The 15,651-nt window shown below is 58.9% G+C and overlaps 1 protein-coding gene across 1 annotated transcript in view; it reads left to right on the top strand.

The window, feature by feature from the left end:
* MEF2D (myocyte enhancer factor 2D) overlaps positions 1-15,651 on the top strand; it is a 37,085-nt gene continuing 21,434 nt past the window's right edge. The window contains exon 1 of the mRNA XM_014590404.2: positions 1-123. The gene's annotated coding sequence lies outside the window, so the exon portion shown is untranslated. The remainder of the gene's footprint in view (positions 124-15,651) is intronic.

The following is a 15,651-nucleotide window of genomic DNA, read 5'->3' as shown; positions in this document are numbered from 1 at the left end:
GCCGGCCTCATTTATTATTCCCCCCTCCCGGAGCTGTGGCCTCCCGGTGTTGAAGATCCCCCGGACGAGGGGCGAGGACTACCCCCTCCCTGCCGTGACACCCCCGATCCCCCAGCGGGGCTGGTGAGTAAAGAAAAATAATGCGTCTGCCACTTTAAGAGGCCCCCTCCCCCACCGGGTCCTGGTGTTGGGGTGGAGGGTGGTCCTGACCGTCCCCCTGAGGGTTGGGATGGGGTAGCCCCCGAAGCTGGGAAGAACTCGCGGAGCGGGCTGCGTTTTAGTGTGGCGTTGGTGGGGATTACATAGGGGACTGTTGGTGTTAGGGAGTCGGCGGCCGTGGGGGACAAGTGGAGTGGATTTAATTCCCTGGGGTGCTGCGAGTACCGGGTGGGGAAGGGCGGATTGGGGGCGCACCGGCCTGTTAGTGTCCGGGGCCCGCGAGTGGTCCGGGGCTGGGCGCCATCCTCCGAGGGGGTCTCCGGTGACAGCCGGGAGCGACGTTTGGGAAGCGGGGGAGGGAGGGGGGGATGTTGTTCAGATGACACCGGGGTGGTGGGTTGGGGTGTGCGAGTGCGTGTCTCCCGGGCCGTGTTTGCTAGGTGCCTGTGGAGTTGGGACGCGGAGTGCCCACGGAGGTGGCCGCGTAGGACCCTTCCTTGGGACTCCTAGTCGTATCACTTCCAAGACCCCGATCTGGTTTGTCAGCAACCCCAGCTGGAGAGCCCCCTGGCCAGAAGTTTGCAGCTGTTCAGCATCTGGGCAAGAGTTCTCCCAGTCTCTCTCTCCACCCATGGCATGCTGAACTGGGCTGGGAGTGGGGGTCTAGGGCGTGTTGGGGGGCTTCTGGGAGGGAGGGCCATGCATTTAGTGTCCCACCCAGAGCCAGGCTCCTTCCTACGAGTGTGAGGGTAGGTCGGTCTTACAGGCTTGGGGGAAAGGGACCCCCTCATTCTGCTGATTGGTTGACCTCTCAGCAGCCCTGGAGGTCTCTCCATGGGAGGAGGGCCCCTGGGTCTGAGCACACTTGGAGCCACTGAGTCAGTGTGCCCAGGTTTGTCCTTCTGGTGGGAGGCCCTGTCCAGCTCCCCTGACAGGGTGCATTGTGGATGGGCTGGGGGAGGGTAGTGGGCTGATCCTGTGTCCTCCTCTCAGTGCTCAGGCCCCCATGTGAGTTTTCCTCCAAGGCCTGGTTTCTAGGGTTTGGGGGGGTGGCACTTGTCCACCTCTGCCTCTCTCCACTCAGTGGGTCTCTGCAGCAGCTTGGGGACCAGCCTGGACTATGGGAAGTTTGCCGTCTGGGGCGGTGACCTTGGGCTGCTGGGCCTGGAGATAGGAGGGGAGCCCAGGCCAGCATGAGAGTGGGTGTTTTGGAGTTAGAGAGCTGTCTGCTTCCCACTCCTCTCCAAACCCTCAGCAGGGAGGTCTTAGTAGCTGAGGGGAGCATTGAAAAGGCTCATGTCAGTGTTCACAGATGTCCACCGATAGTGGCCGCAGGGTCACACCCGCCCCAGGACCTAGCCTGGCTGTCCCAGCTCCCACGGCCTGCCTGGGAATGAATTTCCTTCCTGTGGTTTCCCAGTGCGCTGGGCAGGAGATGGGGGTTGGGTGGGATTGTGTGGGAGTGGCTCAGGGCCTGTTTATGTGGGGTGATTGGGGGACACTGGAGCTATGTGTGGCTCTTCACCCAGCTGTCCCAGCACAGACATTGGGGTCCTTGGGTCTCAGAGGTCGTACCGTCTTTGTTGTAACTCCCCTGCCCCCCAACATGCCCCGTATGTGTTTGCATATGTGGGGGTGTAAGCATGCATTAATATGTCCCTAAGGGTAGGGGTCTCTGGTGTCTGTGAGGGAGGGAGGAGCTTTCACTCACATGCTAGTAGAGATCAGAAAGGCTGAGCTCTCTCCCCAGGTCACACAGCACCTGTGTCAGAGCTTTAGTCCTTCCGCTCTCAGGCACAGCTTCATAGGAGGGAGGGACTCCTGGAGGAAGGTAGTCATTCCTTGGTCTGGAGGCCCAGGGCCAAGAGAGCGTCGACCCCCCCCTCCTGTTGGGGGATGGGCGGGGGTTGGCGCCTCTGTCTGCTGCCCATCTGCAACCGGCTGGAGGTCTTGAGGACTTGGAAGGTTCCTACTGCTTTTCACCACTCCATTCCGCCTAGAGCCCCTGGGCTGGAGGGCCTGGGCTTCCCAGCTCTGCCCTGCATGGCTCCTGGCTCTTCTCAGACTGGGAGACATGATAGGCTTTCTGGCTGCTGTTACATAATCTCTTTCCAGCAGAGGTTTTTTTTTTTTTTTTTTTTTAAATCTTCCCTGGGTCTTTCCTGGGAGGTGTGAAGGGGAGGAGAAGGCCGAGGGTGACACCCCAGATTGGGGGCTGAGGGAGCCTCAGGATCTTCAGTGAGGAGGCTGGGGGCCGTACCCTATCCCCTGGGGCTGGGGGGACTAAGGAGTGGAGCCTTGGGGTTAGATCCTCATTGCTTATGGCCCAGCCCTTCTTACCATTCTCTGACCCTGAGCTGTGGGCGTCCCTGGGCTTGTGCCCCTAGAGAGGCCTGGTCCTCTGCCTGTCCTGCCATCCTTCTCTTCCTGGCCAACTGGAACTCCTGCCCTGGCTGGTTTCGCTGGGGCTGGAATCTCAGTGCATGCTCTGGCCTGGTGTGGACTCTTGTTGGCCACTTGGGCACCCACCTGTGTACCTCTGAGGGGGTAAGGGGAGTCGGGTCAATGCTGGTGGGCCCACGTGTCCCTAGTTGTACCTGAGGTGCCCTGGCATCTCTGCCCCTCTAGTCCAGAGGGTGGTGGCCTTCCTGGAGGAGTATGGGTAATCCAGGTCTTGACCTCTTAACAAGTCATAGCTGGTGCTCACTCAGGTCCAGCAGGGGGTGTAGGGTCGGCTGTGAGCCTAGAACCCATCAAGACTCAGAGTCTGGGTCTTGTGACACTGTAGTGGCGGGTTCTGAACCAGAGCTGGGACTCTCCAGGCCCTCAGTGGCCAAATGGTCTAAGGCAATTATCTCCCTTTTACAGGGAAGGAGGAGATGGTGGTGGGGCCGGCACAGCCTCAGCATCACTGTAATTGTTGGTAGCTTTTATGAGCATGTCATGGGGCCAGAGTCTGGCCAGCCTTCTGTCCTTCTGTCCCAGTTTGGTGACTTACTCATGGGGGAGAGGGCAGTGTTAGATGCTAGGAGCTTCACTAGAGACTGGACGACTTGCTGCTTTGTGGTTGCCGTGGCCCCATCCGTCCCTGGTTACAGCAGGTGAGATGGAGCTTAGGCTTCCGGAAGAGCTTCCCATTGGAGCGAGGTTGGGGAGAGAAGAAAGGCTCTAACTTGGCCTGGAAAAGGAGGAGATCGCTAAGCGCTCTATTCTGCAGCAGCTTTACTGGAAGGCCTTGACTTTTGTCCCAGCGAGGCTGGTGCAATTTGGCTCTTGGAGTATTTATCTTCTCTTTTGGGCCCTTTCTCCCTGCAGGGTGTGCTGGGTGTGCTGGGTGGGGGATCTTAGGCATACTGACATGCCCAGATGCACCTGCCAGGCCCCAGCCACGAGTGCCTCCCAGACCCGAAGGTGGACATGGGTGTAGACACCCACAGAGCAGCTGCTACCCTGCAGGGGGTGGAGGGTAGCAAATGGCAAAGATGATTAAAGGATTGGAGAGTGTGGATGGGGTGAGGGGACTGCAGGCAAGGAGGCGAAGGGCACAGCAAGAACTCTGAGGAGAGAAGGGTTCCCTGGAGCAGGAGCACTAGACCACAGATGGGCAGGCAGAGAGCCCTCTGCAGAACAGAGCTTGGCTTGTGAGTGGAGGAGCCCCGGCCCACTTCCTTCCTGCCCCGGCTCCCTTCCCATTGGTCCCTCTCTGGTCCTGGCTCAGCCTGCCTCTGCCCCTCACCCTGACCACCGTGACCTAGTGTCCTTGGGTAAATCACTCCTGGGCCCTCGGCCGTCCAGATGTGCAGGAGTCACGCCTGTCAGTGCTCAGACACCTGGCTGTTTTGGTGGTTTGTGCCTGGCCTCTGAGACTCTGCGCCCACCCTAATGAGCAAGGCCACTCAAGGCCGCACGTGAGCCTTCAGGCATCTGGGGGGCAGGTCCTCGAGGCCCTCTGCAGCTGACGTTTTCCTTTCCCCAAGACCGAGGCCACAGCCTTCCTGTCCAGGAAGCCCTGCCGTGCTCCTGGCCACTCCTGGCTGCTGTGGAGATGGGGACGGCTCATGGACTCTGCAGGACCCTCATGACTTAGGGCCCGGCCCTTGTGCCCGTGTCCGTTATCTGCTCTCCCTCCTTTCTGCTCCAGGCTGGGAGGGGAGGCCTTGTCCAAACCTCTGGCCTGTCACTAGCCGCACCCAGGCGGGACCGTATTTACTCATTTGAACTTGCCCTCCCAGGAGGCTCCGGGCTCTCAGCCTGGTCACTGACCTTGGCGTGGTGCCTCCAGCTGGGTGCTCCTTTAGGAGGCGGGCAGCCTAGGAGGGCACATGTAGAGAAGGAGCTTTTTCTGCCCCCTGCTCAGGGGCGCTTTTCCCGCAGCTGCTCTCCCCACTCACAACACTTTCCAGTGTACGCGAGACCAACATGAGAACACCTGAGCTCCCTGGGGGCTCTGTGTCCAGCTCTGTGCTGGCTGTGGTGACACACAGACCGTTCATTTCCCTTCACAGCCGTGTCTTACCATTGGGGAAACTGAGTCTCGGAGATTGCAGTGACTTGCACGAGCTTTCCCAGTGCTGAGGTGTGAAGGACTCTGAGGTCCCAAGAGGGATCCTGCCCTATAAGAGGGGAATGGGGAGATGGAAAGGAGGCACAGAGGGACCCAAGAGGAGGAGGAGGGAGGGAAGGGAAGAGCCAGCCTAGGAGAACTCTCTGGTCTGGGGCAGAGAATTGGGGTTGGCTACAAGTTGGGGGAATACTGCTTTGATTCGGGGAAGGTATTGTCTTCTGATCTGAGTGTTGAGGGAGAGGGTCCCCACCGTGTGGTATGAGGGCAGAATGAATGGTGCTCAAGAACCCTCCGGGGTGCCCTCTGGGGTGCCCGCTGGGGTCAGTGACTTGCACGAGCTTTCCCAGTGCTGAGGTGTGAAGGACTCTGAGGTCCCAAGAGGGATCCTGCCCTATAAGAGGGGAATGGGGAGATGGAAAGGAGGCACAGAGGGACCCAAGAGGAGGAGGAGGGAGGGAAGGGAAGAGCCAGCCTAGGAGAACTCTCTGGTCTGGGGCAGAGAATTGGGGTTGGCTACAAGTTGGGGGGAATACTGCTTTGATTCGGGGAAGGTATTGTCTTCTGATCTGAGTGTTGAGGGAGAGGGTCCCCACCGTGTGGTATGAGGGCAGAATGAATGGTGCTCAAGAACCCTCCGGGGTGCCCTCTGGGGTGCCCGCTGGTGTCCTGGAGCCACTGTGTGGGAGAGCTGGAAGTTTGGAGCATGAGAGCCTGGCTGGTCACAGGGCCCAGGCACGGCCCAGGTACCCCTCCAGGCCAGAATGCCCTAATTGTAGGTGAATACTTCACGTAACTCGCTGTGACTCCCAGGGGCTGGGGGAGGGGGGGACACCTCCCCGCTCTGGAAACGCAGGCCAGCAGTCACCCTCCCTCTGCCACCTAATCCTGGTGACCTTGGCCAGGTCCCTGCCCATCTCTTGAGTCGCTTTCTGTGCCATGGAAAGGAGACCGCGTCCTGCCCACACGGGAGAGGAAGGCACTTAAGCGGGAAGACTGGTGGGCGCGCAGGAAGCGGTTGCGTCCTTCCTTCCAGGCCTTTAGCCCGGCCTGGCCCAGGACTAGGCTGCCCGGGCAGCTACCTGGAAACTGGGCTGGGGGTGGCACTGCCAGCCAGTGGCAGCGTCCACTTAGGGACTGAGGGGCACGTGGCATGACCCTGGGCTGCCCTGGTGTCCATCTGTCTCCCGGTCTCAGACCCCACCTCTCTGGCTGCCTGCTTGCTATGCCTCCCGATCTTTTTTATTTTATTATTTTTTTTTAAGAGAAAGACTTTTGCTACAGTGCATGTGTGCTCACCGGATAGACAAAGTGAGAAATCACCCCCAGGGGGTTTGGCCACACCACAATCCCTTATCCTCTTGGGATTTTGGGCACGTGCACATGTGCCTGGTGTGAGTTTTAAGCCACCGGGTCCGGGACTGGAACCGCGGTCAACTACGTAGGAGTCCAGAGACATAGCCATTACGCTCTCTGCTGGTCACTGTCCCGATCTCTATGCCCAGCCCCACCAGCACATCCTGGGGGTGAGGTTGGGAGAACCAAGAATGAGAGTCCATTCCCAAGCTTCAAAGCAACTAATGGGGCTGGAGCGGCGGGTAGGAGTGTGGGGCGGGCAGAGGAGGGCTTTGCCTCCTTTCACAGGCTCTTCCCGCTCCGCTGGGCGCTGGGCGAGCTAACACAGAGGCCAGGGACAGGCAAGGGCTGTGTGAGGTGCCTATGAGCCTTGGGTCTTTCGTTTTAGAGCACGTGGGTATGTGTGTGGTGAGGGATGGTGGCCATGGGTAGACTGGGAAGGTGGGAAGGCCTGGAAGGGGGTGCTTTGGACCTTGGCAGCCCTGTTCTCCATGCCCTCAGCCCCTTCCCTCCATCCCCAACTGCCTGCCTCAAGACCAGATTCCCCTCCAGCACCCCCCAAGGCTGGCCCATGGGGCCCATGCTGGCTGGGTGGGGACAGGTGTCCTGGCCCAGCTGCTCCCTCTTGTCTCCTCCACCTGTCAGCCTTGGGGTGAGGAGCTGAGGGGGAGGGGAGAGAGAACCCCTGGGGCCCCCTCACCTGTTCCCAGGGGTGGGGCCCTGCTTGTCTGTATAGCAGAGGGATTGAGAGTAGACAGCAGGCAGGACTTCCCCTAGAAGGAGAGCTCCAGATTCCGGGAATGGCAGGAAAAGCTAGGTAGGTAGAGGTCCTTGCCTGCAAAAACCAGAAGGGTCTCTGCACAGTGTCCCCCTGCAAGCGAGGGGCCAGGGACTGGTGAGAGGCAGAGATGTGGGGACATTGTTCTGACAGCCTTGTGCAGGTACCGCTCCCCCCTGCCCACTGGGCCCCCTCCATCTGGCTGGGCATCTTAGCCTCACCTGGCACCTTTCCTGAGAGCTGCAAGCTAATCCTGTAAGAGCTGCCTGGCCGGCCGCCTCCGCAGGCCCACGCAGCCACGGTGCCCGCCCGCCCTCCCCTGCCAGGGGCTTAGAGGACTGTCCTTCCAGTCAGAAGGAGACCCAGCCAGTGCCCCGAGCGGCCCCTTTAAATCCTCCGTGGCTTCTTGAGGTCATGATGTTTCTAGGAGGATTTGCTTTCCCTGATTGGATTGGCCTCTTTTGGGTTCCCTGCCGTAATTGTAGGTGAACACTTCACGTAATGACCCTCTGCGTCCTCTTCCCTTGGGATTGGTGCTGCCCAGTCCCCTCTCCCTTTGCCCTCTGGTCCCAGCAGGCAGGGCTCAGGCCCCCTTCATGCCTCTGTCCTGCGCATGAGAGGGGATCTCGCTTTCAGTAAGGGGCAAACCACTGCCTGGAAGAGAATGCCTTTTTGAGACCATCTACCACCTGCCTCCCCTGTTTTTCCTCTCTAGCCTGCTGCTCTGGCCAAGGCTCATGCTGTCACTACCCCCTGCTCTCATTTCTTGGGAAGTCCCTCCCCTGAGCCAACCACCAGCCTACCGCTGCAGTGGCAGGCAGCCCGGACCCCACACTGGTGGCCCAGTGCTTGTCCCAACGGCTCTCAAGCTGACCCGCCCCCAAGGACCCAGCTGCCACTTTCACTTCTGTCTCCTGAGACCCCAGAGGGAAGTTGGGTGGGGAGGTGGAAGGTGACACAGTAACCGTCCCAACCGCCCCCACCTCTCCTCGGGCAAGGCTTCTGATGGCCAGGGGCCTCGTCTATCAGTCTAGTCTCCATGCACAAAGTGGGCTTAGGTTGCTGAGGGGGGCCAGGAAGGCAGGTAACAGAAAGGACTTCCCAGGACAGGAGCCCACTGCTGGGCTTCTTTGTTTCCGAGGGTGTGGTCAGAAGTGTAGATGGCACAGTGGACAGGGGAGCTCCCATGGGTCGGAGGACAGTGCTGAGGCCTCCACGCCTTCCCAGATGTCACCAGCTGCTAAGGGTGGGCGGCTTCTGACAAAGCGAGTTTCAGTCCCAGAGACCACTTTGAGTGCAGGGACCCAGCCCTGAGTTGTAGTCTCACATCTGTCTGAGGTCATGGCTTCTCATTCTGCACTCTCACTGGGGATTTTAGAAATGAGACAGAACAGAAGCACCGGGCAGCTCGCCCCGTCCTGGCGCTGCTGCCCACCCATGGCACTGAGAGGATGGCTTCTGGGAGCCCCCAGGCAGTGCTGGAGTCAGTGTTTCACCCCGCGAATCCTGCCAAATCCCACTAGCTTCAGAGCTAGCTCTCCCCTCCCCACCTACTCCCCCACCCCTGGCTGGACAAGGTTGGACTGAGAGCTCTAGACTGAATTATTGGGGGTTCTGGTAAATTACGGGATACTTTCTGGAGAACAGTGAGACCAGAGGTCTAAGGTGCTAAGAACGCCAGCTGGGGCCTGTGAGTGCTCTGTCACTGGGTGAGGGTGGCCTGGGTCCTGGAATGGGAAGTGGGGCCTGAAGGAATAAGGCCAGAGACACTATGCAAATCCCCATGCAAATGAGTGCTGGGCATCCTCATTGCTGCTCAGCCTGCTGGGGTGGGGCGCCAAGCAAGGATCAGGCTTGGTTCTAGCACTGGCCCCACCAGCCCCCGTGACGGTGACCTTGGGGCAGTCACTGCTCAGTGACCAGACACAGGAGGCCCCAGCCTGGATCTGATGGGCCTTCCAGGTGTGTGAGGGTGTTGGAATGGCAGAGCCCCTGCCAGAAGGTCTTATGTGCCCTGCCTGGTGCCTGCCTCGGCTGACCACGGGCCTCTGGCAACCCTTGGCCACCTATGGACAGTTTCTCTCCAGAAAGCCCCTCCACCATCAGCCTATCCCTGCTCCCCGCCCCTTACCCCCAGCTGGAGGCTGGAGGACAGTGAAGCCAGCTAAACCCTCTCTTGGGCCGTCTCTCCATGGAGTCACACGTTGCTCAACTCCCCTCCTTGTAGATGTCCCTGAAGAGCAAGGGGCAGAATATGGCGAGGGCACGTGGGTAAGAGTCCACCCCAGCTCTCTGCTGTGCTGGCCAGTGAGGTGAAGCTCCAAAGGGACTTACTCAAGGTCACACAGTGAGTTAGGGCCAGGCCAGGGAAGAACCCAGGCCTCCAGAATTCCAGCCCGGAGCTCTCCTATTTCTTTTTCTTTCTTTTTTAAAAAGAATTATTTGAGGCCAGCAGGTGGCATAGTAGTTAAGGTGCTGGACTCCTACGTGGTCAACCGCGGTTTGAGTCCCAGACTCACGCCAGGCATATGTGCATCCCCAAATCCCAGGAGCATACTGTGGTGTGGCCATCCCTCCTGGGGGCTGATTTCTCGCTTTCTGTCTCTCTGAAGAGCACACACACCCTATAGCAAAAGTCTCTCAAAAATGATCTATTATCATTTTTTAAAATGTGCTATAAGGCACATGCGTTCACCAGAGAGAGAAAGTGAGAAGGCAGGCCACCAGGTCTGGGACTCAGCATGTGGGAGCCCAGGGCCCTAACCACCACACCACCTGCTGGTCCCCATATTTTCCTGGGTTGCTCATAGCCCTACCTCACCCACCCCTTTTCTACTAGGACTCAATCTCCTGTTGCCCCAAATGTTTCCTGAGACCAGTCTGGGTGGTGGCTCTAGGAACTCGTTGGGGGCGGTACCCAGGAGCCAGCCCAGAGGAGGGCCTGAGCCAGGACAGAGCCTGGAGGGTGGGGTGGGCTGCTGCTTCCATGCGGAGCCCTACCGCCTTCCCACCGCTCCAGGAAGGATGAGAGCTAGACCACAGGAAGGACAAGCTGGGGTGAGGAAGGTGTGGAGGAGGCTCAGGAGACAGACCCTCACTGGAGAGGCATCCGCGGCAGGGAACAGGATGACCCTATCCCCGGAGATTTGCCAGGGAGAGGAGGGCGGGAAGCCGAGGGTGGGGCACCGAGACTCTCCAGTGGAAGCTGGGGGAGGGCTCCCTTGGACAAGTCCAGTCCTGTTCCTCCAGTGGAGGCTGCAGTGCCTGCCCCTCCCCCTTGCCTCCGTGGGGTGCCTGGGACCTTGAGACCACCCCTGCCCCAGACCCGGCTTTCCTGGACAGGCCTGGCTTTCCTGGACGCCCCCCCCATCAGCCCGCCAGCCCGCCCCCAGGTCCCCTGTCGGTGAGTTAAAATTAGCTCAGTGCCCAGGCTAAAAATAGCCCTGCCCAGCCCTGAGGCTGCTGGGCTGGGGGAGGGGAGTCCCCAGGGAGAGGGAGATGGTGGGAACCAGGGGTTTGGTAGTGAGCGTGCCAGGCCTCCCTGAGAAGGGCTGGGGTTGGGGCCTGCCTTTGCTCTCAGACCCTCGGGGCTCTCTGGAGTGAAGAGAAGAGGTGGGGGGAGCAGCACAGGCCAGAGCAGGGGGAGCAGAGGGCCTCAGCAGACCCTGCAGGAGGGGTGTGAGGGTCAGTTCTGTGTGGGACAGGGAGAGTGACAGCGAGTCCTGGCTCCGCCTCTGCTCAGATTTCTAGGGGTGCTGCCCCCACTTCCTTAGTGAAGGAGCTGAAGGAACACACCCCGGGGCCCACCCTCCCAGCTGCCTCCCAGACCTCGCCTGTGTCTGCTGTGAGGGAGGAGGACAGGGAAGCCGGTCAGAGAACTAGGACTGAGCAAGCCTGGGGTCGTGTGGGAACTGAGGCAGGGCAGGGCAATGGAGGGGGCTGGGAGGCTCCCTCTGGTCTACACCCAGGCCAGTCCAGGCACCCAAGGGTCCCCAGGCCTCTCCCTCCCCTCACCCTGGGTGGGCCCTGCCCCTCCCTGCTGTGTCTTGGCTGGACTGCAAGTTCTCAGAGGGCAGGGATGGTGTCCTGTGGGGCCGTCCCCAGCACTGCCGCCCCAGCTCATCCTGGGAGCGTTGGTGAGCCATGTCCTCTGCCTCCTCACTCCTCCCCAAACCTCGGAACCTCGGAACCTCGAACCTCGTCTGAACCTCGTCTCCGCGGGTCCTGGGTCCCAGGCTTCTCCTGCTCTCCTCAGGCCCTCACCTTGCCATCCCTGCCCCTGCCCCACACTACCTCTGACCTGGCCGCCTCTGTCTCCTTTCTCGTCTGTGTGTCTGTCCCCCTCTCCACCCTCCTCCCTGTCTGCCTCACCCACGCCTCCTCCCTCGTTAGTGAGCAGGCTGCTTGAGGCCGCCCGACTGTGGGGGTGACAGGTGGATTGGATTGTCACCCCCTCCCCCAGTGCCTGCTGCTTATTTCATGCCCTGCAGCCCAGCCACAGGGAAGGGGCGGGAGGAGGGATGACAGCTGTCTCCAGCGCCTCCTGCCTTTCCCTCCAGTCCACAGCCTGCAGCCCGGAGCAGCCTGGGAGGGAGGGATGAAGGGCCCGCCTAATGAGAGCTCCCCTTCTCACCGTGGAAGAGCAGGTGGAGGGAGGCCCATCACTCTGTGACGCAGGGCTGCTCACTCAGCCTCTCTGGGCACCTGCTCAGTTGTGACCTGTGCTAGTGTGTGGGCTCTGAAAACTGATGCCCTGCAGGTCCTCTGCGTCTGGGAGTCCCGGACAGAGGGTGGCTATAGTTGGAAGGGTGTAGGGAGACCCCCTGCGTCCAACAGAGCAGGAGAGGTTGGAGGTCTGCCCTCAGAAAGGACCTCCGCAGCTCCCTCCCCAGGACAGCCCAGGAGCAGCTGCAACTCCAGGAGACTGCCCTGACCGCTCCCCCCACCACCCACCACCCACCCCCACTGGCCCCAGGCCACCCTCACACAGGAACTGAGATAGCATCATTCTGAAACCTGAGAATGGTTTGAATATTGCTCAGGTACCAAGAGGTGTCACATTGGGGGAGGCGTGGGCTGTTTCTTCTCCGTGCCCCCCTCAAACCAGTTTCCCTTTAGGGTACACTTTACATGTCATATGTGCCTCATTTGCATGTAAATATTGATACACTCCACAGGTTCCTATTGGGTCTGTAGCCCAGCTTGGAAAGATGGCTGTCTTTGGGTCCTCTGGATGCCGGGGATCTCTGGTCCCCCTGAGTTCCTCCTCCTCTTCAAAGGTGTCCCAGATGGGCCCTAGTCCTCTGCATCCTCTCTACTCCTCATTTGTGTCCTCTTCTCTCAATCTTCTTTTTTTTTTTTTTAAGATTTAAAAAAAAATTATTATTTAATTTAATTTAATTTTAATTTGACCAGAGAGGAACAGAGCGAGAGAGGGCAAGTGAGACAGCAAGTCGCCGGGTCCGGGACTTGAACCACAGTCAGCCATATGGGAGTCCAGCGCCCTTACCACCATGCTACCTGTCAGCCCCTCCCTCCCTTTTAAGATATTTTTGCAGACGTGTGGGCTAGCCAAAGAGAAACAGAGAGAGGGAAAGTGAGAAATCATCCCCAGGGGGAATGACCACACCTCAGTCTCTTCTCCATTCTCCTCTTGGGATTTTGGGCACGTATGCACACGCGCTCAGAGTGATTTTCAAGTCACTGGGTCCAGAACTCAAACTGTGGTCAGCCATGTGGAAGTCCAGCACCTTGACCCCATGTCGCCCTTCCTCTGCTGCCACCCCAGGGGGTCTGCCCCCGGCCAGTCCTGCCCTGTTTCTCGGGAGTGGAGTCAAGCAGCCAAAGCTTGCAAAGGGATACTTGCGGTGATGCAGATGCTGCCAGCCGATGAGTCATAGCTGTGGCCTGAGGTCAAGACTGGGCTGGCCCTGGGGCCCTCCTAGCAGGAAGGCCATCCTGGCCAGCCCCCTGCCTCTCTGGCAGCCCAAGCCCTGGGCACCAGATACCAGGCAGAGGGAAGGGAAGGAGGAGGAAAAACAGCCAGGTCTTCTGAGAGAGGAGGAGTAGGCCGGAAAGGCGAAGAGGATGGGGCCGGGCCGGGCTAGGGAGGAGAGGCTCACATCTGGAGAGCAGATGCCCAGGCCTCTGGCTCCTGGCAGTCGGCTAGGTAATTAGGCAGAGGGCTAATTAAGGAGGTCCAGGTGTTCATTAAAATCTCCCTAATTGGGTAGGAGGGAAACTTGGACAGGATAGGCCTCCATGCTTTGGACAGGGTCAGTTTAGGGTCCTTTGCACCCACCTTGGTCCCAGCCACCCTTTCTTCAAAGTCAAGGTGGAGTTTATGTTCTTGTCCCAGGGCTTCCAAAGACCTTGCAACAATGCGGAATGGAAAACGGGGGAAGAGGTTAGTCCAGACTGAGCCTGCCCTGTCGGAGGGCTCACAGTCAGAGAGGAGGAAGGACTGCCCTGGCAGTCCAGAGGTGGGATCAGCAGCAGGGAAGGGCCCTGGGAGGCAGGGAATTGCTGGGAGTGCCTTGGGCTACCTGGCGCAGGGAGTGGGGCTGGATGGGCCTGGGCTTTTAAGCCCCAACTTCCCTTTAGCAGAGGATGCTCCACGGGTCTCTGTGGCTTCTCTGCCTTCTCAGCCCTGATCCCTCTCACATCCCAGCTCCCCCAGCATGAGGCGGGGGTGGGGGGGTGGTGTAGGAGATCAGCCAGAGAGCTGGTTGCCAGGCGACAGTTGCCTGAGCAACCCCATCCTCTCCATCTCCATGTGCTCAGGGCTGCTCCTTAGAAGACTTCAGAGTCTCACCCTCTGCACCAGCCGACCCAAGGGTGGGGAGGGTCGAGGTCTGCGGTGGTCGGGGTGGTGGCAGGGCGGGCAGTGTCCAGATGGACAGCCTTCAGGGCAACTGGGAGAGGACGGCTTCTAGCCCCACGGAGAAGAGTTGGGCCGTCGGCCCTGCAGCAGCACTCGGGGAGGTTAGACTGCAAGGAGGACTGCTCAGGAGCAGTGGCGCAGCTCGGGACCCTCCTTTCCCTGTCCTTGTCGTCGGGGATAGAGTAGTGGAAGAGACAGGCGTGGTTCTTGCCCTCATGGAGCTTCACAGGGGAGCCAGGCATGAAACGGGGCTCCAGAACTGTAATTATTTACAGCTGTGCGGAGTGCCAGGCAGCTCGCGGGAGTGCCTTTGCAGAGGGTCTGAGAACAAAGAACGACTTGGTGGAAGAGATGGCATTGACTCCAAGCCGATGGAGGTTATCTCAGCAAGAATTTGCTTCTTAACAAAGGTGGTGAGAGGGAAGAGGTGAAGCGAGAGAGGTGAAGGGAGATACAGAAGCCAGGGGGTACCTTTCCTTCACTTACCCGACAGGGTAGCCCGTTCCAGAAACCCTTTCTCTTTCTCTTTTCTTTTAAGCTTTTGCCATAGGGCACATGTGGTGGGGAGAGAGAAAGAGAATTCGCCCCCCAGCGCCATGCGCACAGTCCCTTCTCCATTCTCCTCGGGGATTTCGGGCATATACCCACACGTGTGATTTTCAAGCCATCAGGTCTGGGCCCCAAACCATGGTCAGCCGTGTGGGAGTCCAGCACCTTAACCACCACACCACCTGCTGTCCCCACCCCCCCCTTTTGTTTTTTAAGAATTATTTTGTTTATCTTTATTTAAATTTGACCAGAGAGGGACAGAGTGTGAGAGAGAGAGACAGACAGAGAGAAAGCGAGAAAGCAAGCCACCAGATCCGGGACTCAAACTACGGTCGGCCATGTGGGAGTCCAACGCCCTCAACTACCACACCACCTGCCCACCCCAACCAAAGCCCTTTTTTTTAAAAAAAAAAAATTATTTTTAATTTTATTTATTCATTTATTTTAATCTGACCAGAAAAAGAGAGAAAGTGAGAAAGCAAGCCACCAGGTCTGGGACTCAAACTGTCGTCAGCCATGTGGGAGTGTCCAGTGCCTTAACCACCATGCCATCTGCTGATCCCCCCCTTTTTTTTTTTTATATTATCATCATAATCTTCTTTATATTACATTGGATTACATATAACTTTACATTGACTTCCATTGCCAAAGCCCTTTTGAACCACCCCCTCCAACCCCTGCCTATGTGACCCCTCTACCTTCACTGCCAAGCCCATACCACCATAGTTCTAGAAAGCATGACTTAGATTGTAGTGGGAAACAGGGGTGCTGGAATTGTCAGGCTGGGGCCTTTGGGGACTTTAGCAGAGATTGGGGTCACAGGTGAGGGGTGAGGTAGCTAGAGCTGGTTTGGGGCCCCGATGTCACTGAGCCCCACAGGTCTGTCTGTGCTGGGCGTTGGTGTCCAGGATATGAGTGTGTGTTGGGGGTGGAGAGACAGTGGGAAGCTCAGGGCCCACGCAGCACCTTGACACGGAGGAGCGGAGACGATGCTGGGCTCCCTCTGGGCAGAGCAAGGGGTGATGGGTTCTTGGAGGAATGGGGAGGGAGCTGCATTATTTTCTATTACCGTGTAGCAAGAGCAGAAGTTGTCTTTCTGCCTGGGCTGGGGAGAGTCCCCCAGACAAGCCTGGTGGTAGGGAAACTGGGGGAGTAGTCCTGACTCCCCTCGAGCCCATAGTTTTCCCACCTTCCCGCTCCCCTGCCCCTCCACGGCCAAGGTGCCAAGGCTGTCCTTTGGCATCTACTGTGGTAGCGCAGGGGCTGTTGAGGGAGGCTGGAAGGGCTCCAGAGGTACTCGGCAGCCACTGGCAGTGGGAGTCGGGGGGGGCCCTCTGTCATCCACACCCCAGTGGGGGCTGCCCC

This window comes from Tupaia chinensis, unplaced genomic scaffold, assembly GCF_000334495.1.
Source record: "Tupaia chinensis unplaced genomic scaffold, TupChi_1.0 Scaffold000438_1, whole genome shotgun sequence".
Classification (NCBI taxonomy): Eukaryota; Metazoa; Chordata; class Mammalia; order Scandentia; family Tupaiidae; genus Tupaia; species Tupaia belangeri.
The sequence above is the reverse complement of the archived record's forward strand: the minus strand, read 5'-3'. Positions and strand labels throughout refer to the sequence as shown.